This window comes from Tympanuchus pallidicinctus, unplaced genomic scaffold (genome assembly GCF_026119805.1).
Source record: "Tympanuchus pallidicinctus isolate F22 unplaced genomic scaffold, pur_lepc_1.0 scaffold1, whole genome shotgun sequence".
Lineage (NCBI taxonomy): Eukaryota > Metazoa > Chordata > Aves > Galliformes > Phasianidae > Tympanuchus > Tympanuchus pallidicinctus.
This window is the reverse complement of record NW_026294618.1, coordinates 33,759,877-33,779,160: the sequence shown is the minus strand read 5'-3', so window position 1 is coordinate 33,779,160 and position 19,284 is coordinate 33,759,877. Positions and strand designations below refer to the sequence as shown.

The 19,284-nt window shown below is 40.1% G+C and overlaps 1 long non-coding RNA gene and 2 other non-coding genes across 8 annotated transcripts; all 3 read left to right on the top strand.

The window, feature by feature from the left end:
- Positions 1-639: 639 nt before the first annotated feature.
- Positions 640-13,595, top strand: LOC128080628 (uncharacterized). Of its 6 annotated transcripts, none has more exons than XR_008206817.1 (7): positions 640-669; positions 2,135-2,187; positions 2,951-3,020; positions 3,653-3,736; positions 4,810-4,835; positions 5,587-5,634; positions 6,270-7,803. It is a non-coding gene; the product is annotated as an uncharacterized LOC128080628 (long non-coding RNA). The 6 variants fall into 6 exon arrangements; XR_008206825.1 differs by having other exon boundaries at positions 642-663; XR_008206823.1 differs by lacking the exon at positions 640-669 and adding an exon at positions 707-734.
- LOC128090233 (small nucleolar RNA SNORD50) lies at positions 3,831-3,898 on the top strand. Its single transcript, XR_008210875.1, has one exon. It is a non-coding gene; the product is annotated as a small nucleolar RNA SNORD50 (small nucleolar RNA).
- Positions 6,013-6,080, top strand: LOC128090229 (small nucleolar RNA SNORD50). Its single transcript, XR_008210873.1, has one exon. It is a non-coding gene; the product is annotated as a small nucleolar RNA SNORD50 (small nucleolar RNA).
- Positions 13,596-19,284: the final 5,689 nt, after the last annotated feature.

Below are 19,284 nucleotides of genomic sequence, written 5' to 3'. Positions count from 1 at the left end.
ACGTGCCAGAAAGCGTTCCACCCGCTGTGAGCACCAGACGATTTGTCAGCTCCGCCGACTCGGAATGCTGTACGTGGTAAAGCAGTGCGTGCTATTTCCAAAAAGGGAAAGGGCGGGCGAGCGGTGCGATTCCAGGAAGATCTAATTAGAGACAAAGGAAAGCTGAAACGCTTAGGCAGAGCTATAGAATAGTTCAGCTAGCTGAAGTCCTGGCAAACACTATCAGAACACAGACAAAAGCAAACAAGAATTCAGCAGATGCATTATAATAAGCTCATGATGTGGAGCTGCGTTTGGTTTCTGCCCCTATTCGTTCTGCGTTTTATGCAAAATCCCTGTGAGGTGAGATCCCCAACAACAGCCGGCCGACACACAAAACACCGCCTCTTCCAGCGCTCCGAGCGCGGCGCTAAGGGAACCACGCCACCAGCCGCAGCCCCGCCCCCGGGCTGAGGGCCGGGCGAGAGGCGGGGCAACAACCGCCGGCCCCTCCGAGCGGGGGCGCGCGCCGGGCGGGGAAAACGCATTCCTACGCCCGGCCCTCACAGGCTCCACCCCCGGCTCGCGGGGCGATGGGCGGGGCTAGCCTCGTTCCCACCCCTCTAAGTCCATATAAAGGCCGCGAGCGCCCCCCGCCCCCTCTTTTCCTGTGGAGCGGTGGCGGTGGCGGTAAGGGGTCGGCAGGGCGGATGAGAGTGGCGCTGTGCGGTTTGTGCTGGGGGACACTCGGGCTTGTTGGTTCGCGCTTGGACAGCCGGGGGGCATCGTGTCGCGATGCCGCGTGTTTGTTTGAAGCTGGAGCAGGCGGCGAGGCTCGCTCCGTGGGGCGGCACGTACAGGGTGCGGGCGCTGCGGGGCGGCAACCGCCGTGAGGCCGCAGCCCAGGGGGTAAAGCGCCGCGGCGGCGAAGGGACGGAGGGGCGAACTGCAGGTCCCGGCGTGCCTCGCGCCCCACGGGCAGGGAGGCGGGAAAATGGTGGGCCCGGCTCCCTGCCGGAAGAGGCGCGGGGCACGCCGGGACGCGTAGTTTGTGGAGGCGGCGGCCGCGTGGGCGGCGGGGTCCCATTTTGCCCCGGTGCGGGCGGTGCCCGGCGGGGCGCTGCGTAGCCCGCGCCATTTTGAGCTGAGGCTGGCGGCCGTAGAGGTGCCCTCGGGGGGCTGCTGGGTGATCGCTGCCCGCCTGCGCCGGCAGCCGTAAGGCCTTAGGGTCGGAATTCGCCCCTTCGTTAGTGAAAAGTGAAAAGCGGGGCGGCCCTTCGTTACGTTGAGTTGTTGATTACCTATTCTCACGCCGACACACAGATCGACGGGAGAGAGGTATTCTGACATGAGGTTAGAGCGTATGTGAAGAAGTCAGTGGCCCTTTTACTTCGTCATAGGATTGTGTGCTTCGTGAATCACCAGATGAACGCTTTAACCGTCGAGGCTTGCATTTCTTGCTAGACAGTGAGAGCAGAATAAAAGAAGCTTTATGGAAATGCATATTTTTAAAAATCTTTAGCCTGAGATGCTCCTTTCTCTATGGGAATGCTGCTGTCATTGAGCAGTAGTTGTCCTGGAAGAGCAGGAATTGTAAGCGAGAGAGAGAAGTAGGCTTACCTGCGAGCAGCAATTAGAAGGTGGCTGTATTCATGTAAGAGGCAATCACTCTGCCTTGTGATGGCTCATCTAATGATATCCCGAGTCAGATGTTAGATTACTGAGCAGTGAAATTCTTGTATCTTTACTAGCTGTTAGTACACCGTGGTTATTGGGTGCAATAAGTATACTTTAATTACTGTCATCTGAAGCGAAGCCAAGTTTAGTAATCTATCCACAGACTGTGGCCTTTGTTTATTTCATCTGCACGGTGCGCAGTAATAAACATCTTTGTTGAAAAAAGGAATGTATTTGAAATGTACATAACAAAACAAATATTTTCTTTGCTTTATGAATGAATATAACTTGTTGTTTCCTTGTTATTTAAATGGCTGTGTTTCTTACTGCCTTCTGAAAAAACTGCAATATAAGGCTTGAGTACTTAACATTTCATTGTTTCTGGGACTTCAGAAAGTCTTAATGTGTGTTATCAAGGGATCTGCTACTAAGTATCTGCTTCTTTCAAATGGTAAGCTTGTCTGCTGTTTATTTTTAGGTATGAAGCAGAAACTTTCAGTGGTGTCCAGTATGTTGTGCAGAAGCATTCAGGTAATAGTTGTTTTTTTGCTATAGGAATAGCCCTGCATGTAAATGTTTCCATTTCAGTTTCCACACTTTTGTCTGACAAAAGTATAGAATGTGTGAGGTGCTGGAGATTGTCATGTTTATATGGCTGTTGAGTGGATCAAAACAGAAAACCAGTTGCACATTGCATTTGCATGGTTGCCTTTAAAATTAAGAGTAATTATGTGAGTTAAGGCCAGTACTGAGGTCACATGTTTTTAATTATCATCTTTTCTGTACCACTTCATTAAGTATGAGGGCCTACACAATAGATCTCTTGATCAGTGCACCATCTTTGAGATCAGTGTAATTTAGTAACTGTTAACTGTCTTGCATTGGACTTGTATTGGAGCTAATGTGAACCCACATGTGTGGCCATATTTGAATGTAACTGCTGATCCTGTAAACTATGAACAGTGCAGTAGTTCAGTTGGAAGGAATCTACAAATACTGGGACTAACACTGTGAATAAATGTGTAACGTAAAACAGAAGTTTAAGTGACTTGGTTCTTCATCCTAAAAAAAAGGTCTGAAATGATTTCAGGCCACCTTTTTTCTACTGCGTATGGAATTTCAACTGCAAGTTCTTGGCAGACAATTGTACACTAATATTAATAATTTTGTTTTGTATGAAAAGAAATTTTATTTCCTGCTGATCACTTCCTGACATGGTATTATATGACATGGTGCTTAGACCTTTGTAACTGATTTTCTACTTGAACTAATTTTTGTTTAATTTTGATTTTAGCCCGCCATGGAAGCACCATTGGAACTAGAAGAGCATTTGGTACACACAAGTGGATTTTCCTGAAAGCTGTGTATGTTTTGAATGATCTGTGGAGATAAATTAACTTGTTAAATGGCTTAGCAACAAACTTGTAATCAAATTAGTAACATTGTCATGAGCTCAGAAATGAGATATTAGTGTACTTCAGGCATGTTATTTGACATGATCTATGTTGAGGTGTGTAGGCTAGGAAGATGGGTGAATAGTTTGCATTATTTCAAACAGCTTGTGAAGGAGCTGGTAAAATATGTCTAAGATTTATATTGTAAATGTGACAAAGATTATCTCAAGGTGACTTATAATTATCTGTCAGTATATACTTTATCAGAAAGTTAATATAAGAGTTGAGTTGAAGAAAATGAAGTTGACAGCTGAAAGTTCTTTGTCAGTATAAACAGACAAATCTAGTTTTAAGTTTCCTATTAAAATGTATTACTCATTTTTAGGAGTATAGTCTATAGTCTTATTTTTTGAAAATGCTAAGAAACAATATTAGGATCTGTTCAATTTAACTTGTCAAACTCAAATGCCTACAGCCATTGGCTGTGCCTGGAGAGTAAAAATGGGGAGAAAGGGTGATTCCCAAGACTAAAACTTAGTCATCCCGGTTGGGTTATGTTATTGAATGAACATATTCTAATTGCTTGCTTTGTTTCTATCTAGGATGGCATATGAACAGGTTTTAATAATGGAAAAGTTGAGCATTGTGGTGAAAGATATTCTGCAACTATTCTGCAAGAGATAGAGGTAATACTTAGTGATAAACTGCTGACTTTTTTTGTTGATGTATTCCCTATTAAAGCCCAGGGTATTCCCTTTCCAGTACAGTTATTGAAGTGGTGGATTGTGATGAAGTTGCCATACCTGATTTGTTGATGAAAAACTTCATACGGATCTGGCTTCTGAGTCAAAACCACTTTTCTTTCAAAAGTCATTTAATCTTTCTGTCACTCACTCTCTGCTAGTTTTACATCTATTCTGTCCCCATATACAAGCTCAATATTGTGAATACGGGCTTTGGTGCACAACTGAAATGGCTTATGGATGTGCTGTTGCTCAGCAGGTGGTAGCACCTTTAAAAGAAGACAAGCTTAGATCTGTGTAATTTTAGGTATCTTGTTTAGGAGTGTAAAAATTAGAAACTTGCCAAATATTGAAAGTGCCCTGGTAAGAAAATGAAGCCTTGCTGGGTTTTGAGTTAGCTGATGACACTTGGACTATGACTCTTTCAAAAGCACTGTTAACTTAGGATGTATTCTGATGTGGGCATTAAGGATTGCTAAAGTTAATGGTTAGAGGTGAATTGTAATGAACTAAAGATGTTTCAGCTCTAGTGTTAACGTAATTCGGAAAGGCTAGTCTAAATTTACTTGCAGCAGGCAGAAGATGTGCACAAGAATGCTCATTGTGCTTCAGGTGTTTTGGTAACTGAGCTCAAGGTCTTCGTTCTTCTCAGTTTTCTGAATTTAGTCTTTCTCAGTGAAATGCGGGGTTTGAAGCACAATTTCTATACAAATTCAGCTTTTATGTAAAAAGTCAAAATCTAGAAGTGTGAGGTTCTAATTTTGCTGTCTCCAACTAGACATCATAATTTTATTTCACTCCTCTCTCAAAGAAAGGCATTTAAAGACTGCTACTAGCAGTTTCTTTTAAAGAATGGGTTTTGTCTCAGTATGTAAAGTTTAAATAAAGGAATGAAGCTTTTTTGTGTGGAAGTGCTACCTGTAAAATAATGTCTTGTTTAGACAGGAGTCTAGAGGAAAGCTGAAAGTAGCAAACCTTGTTAATAAAACTAATTGGTGCAATTTTTGTCTTTGCAGGGATGCTTGAAGGTTGCTTCTTGAAGGTATGAATTCAATAAATGATAGAATTAAATTATAAAAATACATGTGTCTGACTTTTGAGATTAGATTATTATTGTGTCATGAACAGGTAAAACATATAAAATATTAAAAAGATGATAGATTTGGTAGTTCTTTCAGGCCTTGAAAATTTGGCAAACTGTTTGAATGACTGTACTTAAAACTGCATTATCATGTCAACCACATGAAAAAGTATGAGGTGACGTGTAAACAATTACTGCAGATGGCTTATCTGCAATACAGTAGAGTCTCTGTATGCGCATCATGGGAAGTGCTGAAGTGTTTCATCACCTATATTGGCTTTAATTATAAGCTTCATCAGCTCCAGCTCAAGATACCATGCTTAATTCTCCTGTTACTTCAGGTGTCCTGCATAGAAGAATAGTTTTTTAATATAACGCTTGTTGGTTGATTTGGGCTTTCAGTGTTTTGCTACCAGCTGAGAACCATATTCTCACTAATATTTTCAGAAATTGTTTGATTACGGTAGGGGGAGGCTTAGACTTAACAGATCAGTTGTCTGACACAGCTTATAGCAAAGTTAAGTAGTGTCCAGGCAAGACATGTAAAAAGAAACTTACTTTGATGCGAGAACGCTTGTAGGTTACGTTTTCTGAAGCTTAATAAGTGCTGGTGTTATTCCACCACATGCTTAGTAATGAGAGACCAAATAGTGTGCTGTGTTTTGAGTGGTGGAAGAAAACATTTCTGAGCTAATGAAAGTCTCTTTTCCAGCAGGAAAACGGTCACAACTGTACGAACAAATGCTTCTAATTTGTTCAGGTATGTAATTAAAAAGCTTCCAAGCATTTTATGATTGTCTGAAGTAAGTATGTGTTTACAAGTAAGAAATTTTTAGTGCTGTGACTGTTGCTAATACGCTTCAATAACTGATACAGTAGGTCTGTATTGTAACTTCCTACTTACTGTGTATGTCTACTAAGTGTAAGATCACTTACTACCCAAGGGACTGCATGTGCCAGTAGTTGTGCCTAACCTCAGCTAACCTTAAAATCTACTTGTGAAGTTTTAAATACTTAACCTTATTTATGTGTGAAAGGATGAAGAAGGTTCAACTTTTTCATTGCAATCAACAATGCTATCAAAGAAGAAAAGCGCATCATGCATTAGATTTACTTTTGTGGTACAGTTTCTGCATCTCATCTATGATGATCCTATCCCGAACCTGAATTCTTTGTTGAAAAACCTACGGATCCGGCATCTGAGATGAGATCAGAATGCTAGATTTGAACTTACTGAAAAGTATTACAAGTTCTGTGCAGTTTTAGGTGCTTTTGCAAAAAAAAAAAAAAAAAAAAAAAAGGTAAAAAATATACAATTCTGTGCTTATTTGCAAGTTTAAGTTTCTTCCTCCTCAAATGAACCATTTTATTTAGACCTTGTTCTCCTTTTTCCAGTGAGTTGGAACGTTTTTGTCAGTGCTGCTTGACAAATGTGGATCTGTAACTGGAAGAAAGTGTAACACCTGGAGAGATGTTCTCGCTTGGATTGGGACCATGCTTTTAAAATCCTGCTGAAACAGTTGTTGAAATTGTTTAGCAGACACTTATAAAAAACTGCACGTGAACCAAAATTACTGTCTCTGCATATTTAAAATAACACTTTTTCCAAAACATCAAACTGCCCTCTTTGGGAAGGATAAACGTAGCCGTAGGGAAATAAGTGGTGAGCTTCCATATATGAAAAAGAAACAAACTATTGGCTCTTAGGAAATGTAAAGGTATGCAGACTTCTTGATACTGAGCACCTGTAATTCAAAGCAATGGAAGTTGCAAGTAGACTGTGCAGCATTGATACATAAATTCAAACTGCTGAGTGCTTCTTGAAGATGTCATGTAGGAGATGGAAGGAAGTAGATAAGGTGGTGTGGAAGCATCAACATGAACCACTTGTAAAAAGAAACACTTGAAATTTCAGGTGGTGTGAGGGAAGTTGTGATTACAGAAAAGCCATGGACTAAAGCTTTCATTTTCTTCTACATCTGGTCGGGGTGAGCAGGAAAGGGGAGTTTTCATGAGCTGCCAATTTAGCATGAAAAGACCAGAAGTGGAACTGTGCCCACCGAAGAAGACATTGGCAGTGTTATCTATTCCCAGCGTGGGAGTATAAGCATTGGAACATTTGCTTGCAGCAGTCACTAACCACACAGTAACATGTTAACATTGTATTTGTTGTATTAAGCAGATCATCTCTTTTCCACCAAGGAAGAAAGGGATTGTAAATTGATTAACTGAGTAAGTTGCCTTTAAAGACAAATTATGCACGGAAGATTCAATCCACCTTAAGGTGTGGCTCTTGTACTGCATTCTCAGGAATGCATTATAAAGGAGGGAATGTGACAACTGCGTGGCAGCCAATGATCAGTAGTGCTGTGGTTACTGAATGATTTTTGGAATGTACCAAAATACAGAAACAATCCTGTAGTTTGCAGCCAAAAATGACAGCATTGAAGGCTAGCAGTTTTCTTCCTTCAGGAAATCTAAAAGAACTTCATGAAATACACTTATTTCTAAACACCAAATACTTGGAAGGTCCATTTTTCTATCAGTGCACTATTATAGTAGTGCAGAACATGAAGTAGCAGCATCTGAAGCGTTGGGAAGATCAGAAATAAGTTTGACTACAAAAATGTACATTAATGGTGTGACTGAAGTCCAGGAGTGGTTTGGCTTACTGCATAACCTGCTTCGGTTATTCAGTAAGTAATGACCAGCTGCTTTGCCTGGTTGGAGACTGCTTCTCAGTGAGGTAGCTATGTAAATTGGTCTATTGAATGTATCATCAGAAGCTGCAGAATTTTACTACAAAAAAACATCCCTTGATGGCTTTCATCAGGATTCATTATCTATTAATGTTGCTGAGAGGGGTAGGTATTTCTGTGCTGTGTTTTGTATGTGCTCTTGAATAAAGATGAGGATGTGGAAAACTTAACTAGCTGTTGAACATCAGTTCTGTAGTCACTTAAGTTGTTTCCTGACAGCTCATATTTTGGAAAGGTTGCAGAGGCAATGTGGCCTTATTGTACTGGTGCAGGGCATGCTGAACATGTGACATTCCACACACTGGCTCCTGGACAATGTAAGCTCCCCTGGTAGTTATATACTTCAGAAGTGCAGAGGAATCAGTCTCCTATCTTAGGTCCATTGCATTTTCAGCTCTTCTCAGTGGTGTGCACACCACTGAACAAGGGGTAATGGACAAAAATTGGAACGGGAGGAAGAACTTTACTGCGAAAGAGACAGAGCACTGGAACAGGCTGCCCAGAGAGATTGTGGAGTCTCCTGGGATTTATCAAGATCTGCCCGTGCAACTTACTGTGGGGAACCTGCTTAAGCAGGGCCAGATGGGTCTTGATCATTCCCCAGAAGTCCCTTTCAACCCCTTCAATTCTCTGGTTCTTACGTAGTTGACGCTGTTGACAATGTTTAGTGAAGCTGTTGAGATGGTGAGTCAAAAGTTGGCAGTCTAAAGACACTCACCGTGTCTTCTGGAGAGGAAGAAGTGTATTGAAAACCAGAAAAGGATAATAGGGCAGCAATATTTGGTAAGTAGTATATTAGCTATTCCGAAAGGGTTTTTATATAGCTTGTTTAACAGTCCAGGGCAAGCTTTTATTTGCAGTATGTTTTGACTGTAACGGTGCCTGTCTGGCTGAAGCTAATACAAAGCATCTGAAGCTTTTGAGGAGCTCATACTATGTGGGCATGTAGTGAAACTGGTGAGGATGAGTTGCTCTTCTAATTGATATCAAAAAGCTAGAGACAGTTTCAGGATTATGGATGATACGTGAGTACCAAAAGTACTTAAATCTTGATCTAAAATACTGAGGATGTTCTAATCTAGGATTGGCAGTAATAGATAAAAGGGGCCAAGAACTGTATTACATTTGTGCTTGAGATGGTGGAAGCCAATTTTGAGAAGCTATTCCTCATGAAAAAATGTGCCTCACTAAGCCCAGAAAATGACATGTGATAGACAAGTTAACTGCAAATCTTTAGATAATGAATGCTCACTGGGATGCAGAATATAGGTAACCAAAGAAAAATGTGTTACAAAAGATTTGAACAAGTTTTTTAACCATGAGACTATCTTAACAGTCTTCAGAATGAGACTAATGGTTATGATGTTGGAACATCACACAAATTGTAAAATGGTAGGTATAACATTTGTGAGCTTGGTCACGGCAGTAGGGGGTACTGTTGCAAACCACTTGTGGATTTAGAATTTGTATGGTTTTTTTTGTGTGTGATACTTGTATATAATTACAAAGTTGGCATCTAATGAATTTGGAAGGTATGTTAAAGTTCAGTTGCACAGAATACCTTGCTGGATTTAAAGCTTTGATTTCAGATGTTGCAGTAAATAGCATGAAAACCCTTTTGCAGTTTGTGTTTTAAATAGTTATTAAAATCTTGCACTGTCATTAGTGTGTAATTTATCACATGGGTATTGGGCTGTGATTCCCAAAATCAGTGGTTAGACAAACTTTGTCCTGGCATATTGCTGCATTGGTCTTAGTAACTGGGCAAGAGGTCAGCATTCTCCTGAGTTAAGTGAGTGTTGTGTTTAGATGAGCGTCTTGGAGCTTCAGTGAAGCAGAAGAGTAGCTGTGCATAAATGCTTTGCTACCATTTAAGTGAGAAGTCATGCTTAAGGCAGGACGTTTTGTCTGGAGAATTTGTCTTGCTTGTGGAGACAGCAAATCATAAACAGTACCAAGTGAGCTACAGTTACTTTTGCAAAGTACCCGTGCTGCAATGTGAGTTAAGAACAGAAGTGAGCAGAAAATGTCCTGTCAAGATAACCAGTCTACAGAGAAGCATGCTGCCTGCTTTGGTGGCATTGCTGCCTTCTCTTTCAGCAAACTCTCAATAGTCCAGACTTGCTATATAAATGTTGGTTATGAGTTGTACTGACGCGGATGGACGTTGTAATTGAATTAACAGCTGCTAAGTTCCAAAGGTGGAAGCTCAGCAATGAGTTTTTGAGGAGAGAAGCTCATTCACTTAAGACAGTTGACCTGTCACAGCAGTTTGAGCAATGTTAGACTTTGTCCAAGGAAAGACGTTTTTTTTTTAACATTGGAGATCATATTTAACCCTCAGTTTGGGATACCATGTTTTCACCACAGTTGAGGACAATCTGAGTTGCAATGAATTAATTCAAGTGGATATTACAGGTGAGCAGAGTACACATAGAAGCCTGTATATGCTGTGTGTTTGTATGTGGCCAGTGACTTGCATTCTGTGTAATTCTCATTAGAACCAGTATTACAAGTATTTTTGCTTGTCTGTTATTAACTGTCTTCTTTTCTTAGAGGATGTAAACTGAAAAACTAAAATAATTCTGTTTTCTTTCAAACCTGATGTGGCTTTTCAGTAGATGTTGAGTTAGGCTATCAGAGCTGTGAAAACAGTACTCCTCAGCCATTGTTTGAAACTTCCTGTAGGCTCTGCAAGACAAAGTAGTATTTTATGCTCAAAAGAATGACTGTATTGAGTAAGACAAAATCTGCCTTGCTCAGTATTCTATCTGAGGATGACCAGTGTAAGAAACAGAAGGATAGAGATCTTTTCCAGCGGTTTGCTTGGGAATTTCCTAAGGACACGTTAATTCCATTTGAGCATTACTTGGCAATTAGGGCTGATCTCCGTTTAAAAAGATGTAAAATGTGAATGCTATCTCAGTTGTAAAATGCATAAAGTAGTGCATATGATTGCAACAGCAGGGAAATAGATGAGAGGAGCTAGGGGAGGACTAAAGGAACAGCCTATTTGTTTTTCTTTGAAGATACTTTAATACTGGTCTTGCTTTCAACTCTTACACTAGTGAAAACTGCAGTAACTGGAGACTGGCTAAGACAGTGTTGCTAGATCAGCATTACTGCTGGAACTGCAGTGGAGATGAAAATTCAGTCTACTGATGTGTGTTCTCACCTTCAGTAGCTCTGAGCCATACTTCAGGCTTGTAATAAGTCAGTACTATTTTTACTTAGGATTGAAGCTCCCTGTAACTGAAGGAACATTGTCTTGGCAATGACAGTACTAGTTTAAGGCTTGTAGGTAGAGAATTATTATTACAGGCTGACCTAAAGTAAACCTGAGTTATTTTGTGTATGTGAGAAGAAGCTAACAGATTAATAGACTCAAATACTTAGAACTTATTTTGAAGCTGGTAGGCTGAGTGAAAAGTAAAGATTGTATTTTTAGATCGTCTAAAGGTCACTGGAGAGGAATAATACGCAACCACAGTACTTGGTTAAGTTACCAATTTGATCTTATTAACAAGGTTTGGTTTGTGGGAACTGGTGCTCCCCCACCTTCCTGTTCAACAGTACTAACCACACTGTAAGAAGTGGAACAGCAAGAATAGGAGTTACCTTCAGAACATCTTAAAATAGCATTTTTGTTAGGGCATCACATTGCTGAGGATGTTCCTTCAGAAACTTCATGAGAAGTAACAGTATCCATATTTTTTTTGATTATTCTTGAACTACTCTTAGCAGTTGTCAAAAATAGTTAATTTTAGTTTCTGTGCCCTCGAACTTCTGCCAGTTAAGTTGGTGCTGATCGTAGTTTCTGCTGATTTGGTTTGCAGGCAATATGGCCACTGAAAGGCTCTTTTCTATGTGAAGGAACCTCTACAAGAAGACATTTTGGCACCATTGATTTCAGAGTCTTGCTGTGTTTTTTGCCTTAAAAAAAGCTGCCATGATGAGTAGAAATAGCATGACTTCCATCTATGAGTTAGTAGTTTTTAATATGGAAAATACTTAATAATTCTGGCACTGGTAAGTACATTTAAATCTGTCTGAATGTGGCAACCAGTAGTTCTTATGACACAGCATATTGGAGAGAAAGGTACCTTTTGCTTGTAAGACTAGTAATCACAGCATGTAGATATTCTAAAACTCTCAAGTCTAACATTGGAGGAGTAAAATGTACAATACTAAATGAAGATTTTTCCACCAAAGGAATCAAAAAGATGGTCATGTGAATGAGGATTTTGCACTCAAACTCCATACTACTATGCCTTAAGTGGTAAGGCTAGCTTAACTTTCTACCCTCATTTGTTAAATGAGATGCCCAGTAGTGCTTGCAATCTTAGGGCAGCAATTCTGAATTATACTGTGGTGATGTTCTTCTTTGGCCCTTTTGGTTTCAGGTTTTACTTTTAGTTACCTCTGGACACAGCTATATGGAGGTTCTTATGAGCAGTACGTTACTGCTGAGCTGTTGGGTAAGGACTGTTGACTTTGTGATGCCTTTTACCTGACCAACTTTAAAAGAAAAAAGCCTGTTAGCTTCAGTTTCAAGCTGAGGAAACTTGTCAGTGTCTGGGATCACTGCTTATCATGAGATTTGAATCTTCACTTACCCAAAAAGAGAAGAAAATAGTCTACAAAGAGGTTTTCTTTTTCTCTGAGATGGCACTCCTGGAAGTGTCTTGGCCTTAAGTTCTGAAAGAAGTGCTGCTTTTCCTGAAGGATCAGTTTGGATGTTCCAGTTAACAACTTTACTGCCAAAGTATGACCAGGAAACATAAAAATTTATTGATTCTCAATTAGGAAAGGGCTCTTAAGCTGACAAAAAGTATATATATATTTATTCCTAATTTATAGTTCTTTCAGATATCACAGTAGATCTATTGGAGCTTTGAGTTCTCTCTGTGTGAACTTTATTACTCTTGGCCAAAATTAGGACCTTGGTGTCCAAAATTATTGTTGTCTTCAGCACTGTTCCTATCTGAAGATCCTTTTCCCCTTTTATCCTATATGTCAATCTGGCCCATATTGCTTTTCCCAGAAATTATGCAACAAATGTACTAAGAACCAAGGCAAAAATATAAAATTACAAAAGATAACTATAGGCCTTTAATATGAGACCAGCAAAGGAAAGAAAAGTCACTAGGAAATTTTTTTGTCTGTAACTTATAATAATACTCCAACAACTGTTGGGCTGTAAAAGACTAGTTCCTGTAGTGATTTGACAGCTGTGATTTGCTCTTCAAGAAGTCATGAACAGAGCCTACAAGTAAGTTGCTGATTTGGTAAACTGCGTATGTATAAAGAATGATGGCCATTTGGACTTTAGGTTGCTTCAGATGTAGGAGAGAAACATTTCCACTTCAGGACTGATATTGGGCTCCCCATATGTGAAAGTTCCAGGCAATGAAGTAGCTAGAAAAGGGAAAAGTGAGTTTTCTTTTAAATAAAAACCTTCTTGGAATATAACAAGGCAAAATATCAACTGTAAACTTCTGATTCAGAAAAATCTCAGTTCTCCACAACTAGGCTCTGAATTCGGCACTTTTCACCTTGAATGTTCTGAGGTCTGGCTGGGTGAAGGAGGCACCTCCGTTATTAGAAAAGCAGAGATGATCTGTGAAGAGACTGCTCTAGCAGCAACAAAATAGTTACCAGGAGAAAATTGGCATCTTGCCTGAAAGCAAGCATTCTGAGCTTCTGCTTGAGCTTCCATTAGCAATATGATGAGGAGGTTTAAAAAAATTTCCTCATCTGTCTGTATTTCATATCAAACTTCTCTCAAAATTTGGCCATTAAGATAAAATAATAGTGCGGAAGATTTTCTGTTTCGGGCCAAACTGCAGAAAATTATCCATGAAATTAATTTGCTTTTTGTGGCTGTCTGAGACAGTGTTCCTTTTTGTATGGAAAAAACCTTTATATTAACTGGGGGGGGAGGGGATGATAGACTGCTTGCGTAAGAGATCTGGCTAGCAACTGGGGAGTGAGAAAGAGCCCAAGAGAAAATAGTAGTGGGTTATCAACGCTGTTAACTGTCAGCCAGAGGGTAGAAGAAACACTGTGGTATCTAGAGATAGGACAACAGGTAATGGTCTTCAGCTGTGCTAGGGAGATTCAGGTTGGACATCAGGAAAAATTCTCAAGAGTGGTGAGGCAGTGGCACAGGCTGCCGAGAGAAGTGGCGGAGTCGCCGTCTTTGGGGCTGTGGATGTGGCACTGAGGGATGTGGTTAGTGGGCATGGTGTGGGTGGGTTAACCATTGGACTTGGTGGTCTTAGAGGTCATCTCTAACCTTAATGATTCTGTGGTCTCTTCTGAGCTACAGAAAGCAGGTGAACAGCTAAGCTGTAATGTCTCATGTTTTGCTTTGGTAGGTATTTACATAAAATGTGCATTATAAATATGTTTCCATTTCAGTATCACTCCTTGCACATTTCTGGTTCTGTTTTTTTTTTTTTTTTTCCCATTGTGTCCTTGGACTGGAAGAGTTGCATAATCTTTTCCAACGAAAAAATTCTTGTGCACATTGCTTCCAGCCTCCTCTCACCTCAGCAGATCTGTATCAGTACTGTTACTCTGAAATTGGTAAATGGCTTCCATGCATTTAATTTACCAACCTGGATTGATCTTTCAATAGAAATTTAAAGAAATTAGGGAGGGAAAAAGATGTTGTTACTAAATCACAGGCATTTACCTGTTAGTATAAATGAGTAAGACTTTTGTCATAATATATACCTGAGAGAGAAATAAAACTTCACAGTGGATGTGGCAGTAAAATGTAAAAACACCTGAACTGGAATGTTACAAGAATTTAGAGGTTCCTGCATTTAACTTTAAGCTGTGATTTTAACAGTTGGTTTTCTGGATGTGCTCAGATTCCTGTATTGATCCTGCAGGAAATAAAAAATGATTTATTAGCACATAATAAATTATCTTAATATTTTATTCTATATATTATTATTTATAATAAATTTATTAGCAGTAGAAATGTGTATTTTCAAAACCACATTGACTCCTGCATTGCTGTCCTCTAGTACAGTACTCAAAGAGGAGAACCCTGGAGATGTTTGAAGTGTTTTGGTTTTATTTGAATGAAAACAAGTCTACTTTTATCAGTCACCTGTTTGAGTAGTGATAATCAAGTATGATTTTTATTTCTAATTGACATTTGTAGATTAAGTTTTGAAAAATGAAACTTCACTGTAATTCTTTGTTTGCTGCTACCTTTTAAGATCAAAAGTAAAAAACCCACCAAAATTATATATTTTTTGCAAGATCAAAGAGACTTCTAAGTTTATTTTCTGGAGGCAGACTGGAAGAATAATATTCCTCATATCCCCTGCAGATCAAAGAGGGGTGAAAACTTTAAACAGCAGTTTTAATTTTTCTAGTGCCCAGTTGCTAAGTAAAATTCAGGTTTACCTAAGGAACTAGAGCACTGCTTCTAGCATAATGCAGCAGTAATAGTTATTCCCATATTAAATTACAGGATTTGTTCAGGTTTGAGAACAGGTTATGTTGTCTGCACTTCCCTGTGCAAAACTATGAAGAAATACCTGGTCTGCTCTGCATAAGCTGGAAAGATTAAACTCAGTTATGTCTGCCAGCCAAGATAGCTAAGATCCAACTCAGCATTCACCACCATAGAATAGTTCTTCTGAAAGACTACTGGAAAGCAGCAAGCAGAGCCTGAGATTCTGATAGTGTTTATATACTGCATTTATACCTGCCTTGTACCCGGCAAGGAATGTAAAGAAAAAAAATCTGGTCTTACAGGGTCCTTGAAGATGCAAGATTATTTGGGCTCACCCATGCTTGAAAGGATTTTTAGGTTGTTTGCTTACATATTAAATAGTATGGAACGCTTAACCTGAAAGCTGTGTTACAACTGCTGCATCAGGCACTTTCCCTCTTGGGTAATCAGCAATCCTTGCTAGTCAGATAGCTCTGCCACATGAGTCCAAATGTTGGCATCTGACCATCTATGCCACTGGAGGGTTAATGTAGTCCCTGGGCCAGCTAGCATTCACCTGGAATATTTGGGTATGGCTTAGAAATTGATGTAATTGAGAACTGAGCTATGGGACCAAGCTGTGCTGTTCATAGCAAGCTTAGATGATCCCAGTGATCTCCATCCTGCTGTTTCTCCATTCAGTCTTTTTTTTTTTTTTTTTTTTTTTTTTTTATAATGTGTGCCAGATACTGGAACCTGGCAACTGCTAGCCCAGACCAGGGATGTTTGGATGCTACTGTACAGGGAAGTGATAGGCAGGTCTGGTCAGTACTTAGAGTGGAGGAAGACTTACATCAGGCTGTTTGTTCTGCATTGACGCAGCTTACAGCTCTACTTCACAAATTGCAGCTTCAGCACTTGGCTGCCTCCCCCTGCGTGAGTGAACAGGACAACACTGCTGTCCTGCAGTGACTTCAAGATGCTTCAATTCAGATACCTAGGAGGAATGCACTCTACAGTACTCTAAGTCCTTGTGAGGCAAAGAGTACTTGGATGGGATGGAATCTGTTTAATTCAGCCCCTCTGTCCAATATTGAATAATACTGGAGTGGAGGGGGCAAGTGCTTTCACTTTGCTTGATTTTTACTCTTTCCTTTAAGCTTTGCCAGATACTGACCCAGGGGTAACATCTGATGCCTTAAAGCACCAGATGGTAGGTAAGAGAAAGAGGACCAAAAAAGCAGTTGTAGTCAAACTCATTTTTGTACCCACAGCAATAGTAAAGCAACACTTCAGACTGGGTGGTTTGTTCCCATAGCTCCATCACCTTTTATAAACTTAGGAGCTATTTGTATATATAGAGAGAAATCTGTGATTTGTTAGATCTGTAGCGGGATGAGGAATATGTGATTAGAGGGAATCTGGAGGAAGAGGAACATTGGCATGTACAGTTCTGCAAGAAGTGGGGAGGGTTTGGGATCAAAGAAACTGCTGAGCAACTGCATGTCCAGCATGTTGCAGTGGCACAGTGTACAGTCAGACTGAAGAGTTGCGAGCAATGTTCAGTCTCTGGTAATGGGCATTTGCAAAGGGAAATAGGCAAAAACAGGGCATGCACGGATACGATGGTACTTTTGGTATGCTCTCACAGCCTACACTGAACGTTGCTGCAGAATTTAAATTAGAGTGATCTTTGCATTATAATAATTTTAGATGGGAATTTCTTCTGTTCAGCTACAAACTAATTGGTGGCTGTGATTTCATGTGACACTGAACTCCCCACTGTAGTTACATGTGTGCAGAAGTAGCTCTTCTGAGCTTGTTATTTACCAGGTCCATCTGGTCCAGTTAGAAAAAGGGGTGTACAGTTATTCCCTAGTACTCTCCAAGATGCTTCTGTGGCTTTGTAGAACCGTATTATGCTCCTTGATTGTCTCTTGGCCATGTTGAAGATCCCTAATCAACTTAGTGAAATCCACCTCTTGAGCATCCTTGTTATGCTTTTCTATGCAGCTTCCTATTCTGTCTTTTTGTAAGTGGAGAATTAGACCTGCACGTGGTGTTGAAAAGATGGCACAACGTGGGTCTATAAAACAGTACAGTAATCTGCTGGCTCATTCCTTATCCTTCCTGAATACCTCCTAACACTTTTCTCTTTTGCTGCTAAGCGAAGGGCACATACAGTTCCTTGTAACAAGTCTCAGCATCTGTTTTCTGAGTGATAGTAGCTTGAGATGGCTTTGAGTTTGCGTTTCCCATACACAGAGAAGCAATTTTGCTGTTCTGTGAGTGTGCTAACATACAGTGCTCTCCTACTCCACATCTCTCAATATTTGCATGTCTTAATCTATGGCATGCTGTGAAAGACATTGAATTCTACAGTGATAGCTCTTGAGCCCATGACTGATAAATTACTTAAAAACTTGTAATTTAAATTAGAAAAAAGCTAAAGGTATTAGTAGAATGTGAACTAATGTACCTTTTGCAGTTTCTGTTGTGCCTTTCTTTCTTGATGTTAGCTCTGGAATGTTTGTTGGGGGCAGGATGTACCTGTGTGTGTGGAGGACACGTTGAATGTAAAGAAAAAAAAAGTATTTAGTGTTGGACAGAAGGAATGAAACACATGCTTCAAATAATTAACAGTCCAGTATTGTTTCACTGGCACTCTTATAGCAGAGAAGCAGAAAGCAAACGGGAGAAAGTTCACAAACGTTGTTTCAAGGCTTTCAACATATACGTATGTAAACATATTTATACATACACACACACACACAAACATTAAATCAGAAGGTTCTCCAAGAGTGTCTTCAGTGACAGGTGTAGAACAGACGACTTACAGCGTATCACTTATTAGGAGTGATATTTGCTGTATGACTGGTGGTTGACCCCTCTAATTGTAGCCAATGTATTCTGGAGCTTGCTTTTAAACAATTATTTGGATAAGCCTCAATTTTGTGTGCGCGCAGAAGATAATGTGCCATCTTAATAAGCATTGTAGAAGCTGAAGGCAAGAAACCCACTGCAGCTGAGTCTCCTGGGTTTTTCAGTAGCTAAAAGCCAAAAAATAGTTTTAATCATATGGTCAAGTTTATTTTTCAATGCTTCATCCATACAACTCTGTATTTGACCCCCTTATGGTCACTGGTTGCAGTACTGGGGAGGGTCAGCTCTCCAGCTGTGACTTCAGAGGAGCTCTGCTGCAGTTGCGGTTGCTCTAGAAGCAAGGACGGGGAGCTTGTATCTCAGTAACAGTTAGGAGTTCTCACAATCTGTGCATAGTGAGAAGTCAAAGTCTTCATCCTAGTGATACTGAGGCCAATACATGGGCTATATTTATAGGAACTGCCTGTCAGACTCTTTCTCCTTTCTGTGTAAAAATAATAATAATAATAATAATAATAATAAAAAATCACTCAGTCAAGTAGCTGTAACTGGCTCTTGGTCAGCTGGGATTTTAAGAAGGGGTGCAAATCTGTGCTTGTCCTAGCCATTTTTAAATTTCCATTTTAAGAAGGAAACGGAAAAAGCATAAAGGTGTGTTTTTCCTCTAAAATGATCCTGACAGTGTGCATTTCTTTCTCAGCAGTCTGCCATTTGTAGTTAGTCAGCTCCACTGTCAGAAAATTTTACTAGTCCATTCAGTGAATTAATCCATTTATGAAGTACAGATATGCCTCTGGCTCACATGTGTAAACACCTCAGCTTCTGGAAACATCTGACAATAAAATGCTTGGATGCAGTATTAGTGGAAAAAAATGGTCTATCAATTTGTTTTTGTAGGTACCTATCAGTATTACCAATCTGAAAGCTGTCTTTTTAAAAGCTCTTCCTTTCTGAAGGGCACAAAATATTTTTATAAAGAATGTAATGAAATCACAGAATGCCTTGGGTTGAAAGGGACCATTTCCAACCCCTTGCTGTGGGCAAGGCTGACCCCAACCAGGTTAGACTGCTCAGGTGCCATCCAGCCTGGCCTGTAACACCCTCAGGGATGGGGTATCCACAGCTCTGGGCAGCTGTGCCAGTGCCTCACTGCCTTCTGAGTAAAATATTTCTTCCTAAATCTAACTGAAATCTATCCTGCTTTAGCTTACAACCATTCCCCCTTCACCTATCACCTATCAGATCTTGTAAAGTTGTTCTCCCTCCTGCTTATAAGCTCCTTTTCGGTATATGATTAACAGCACAGCAA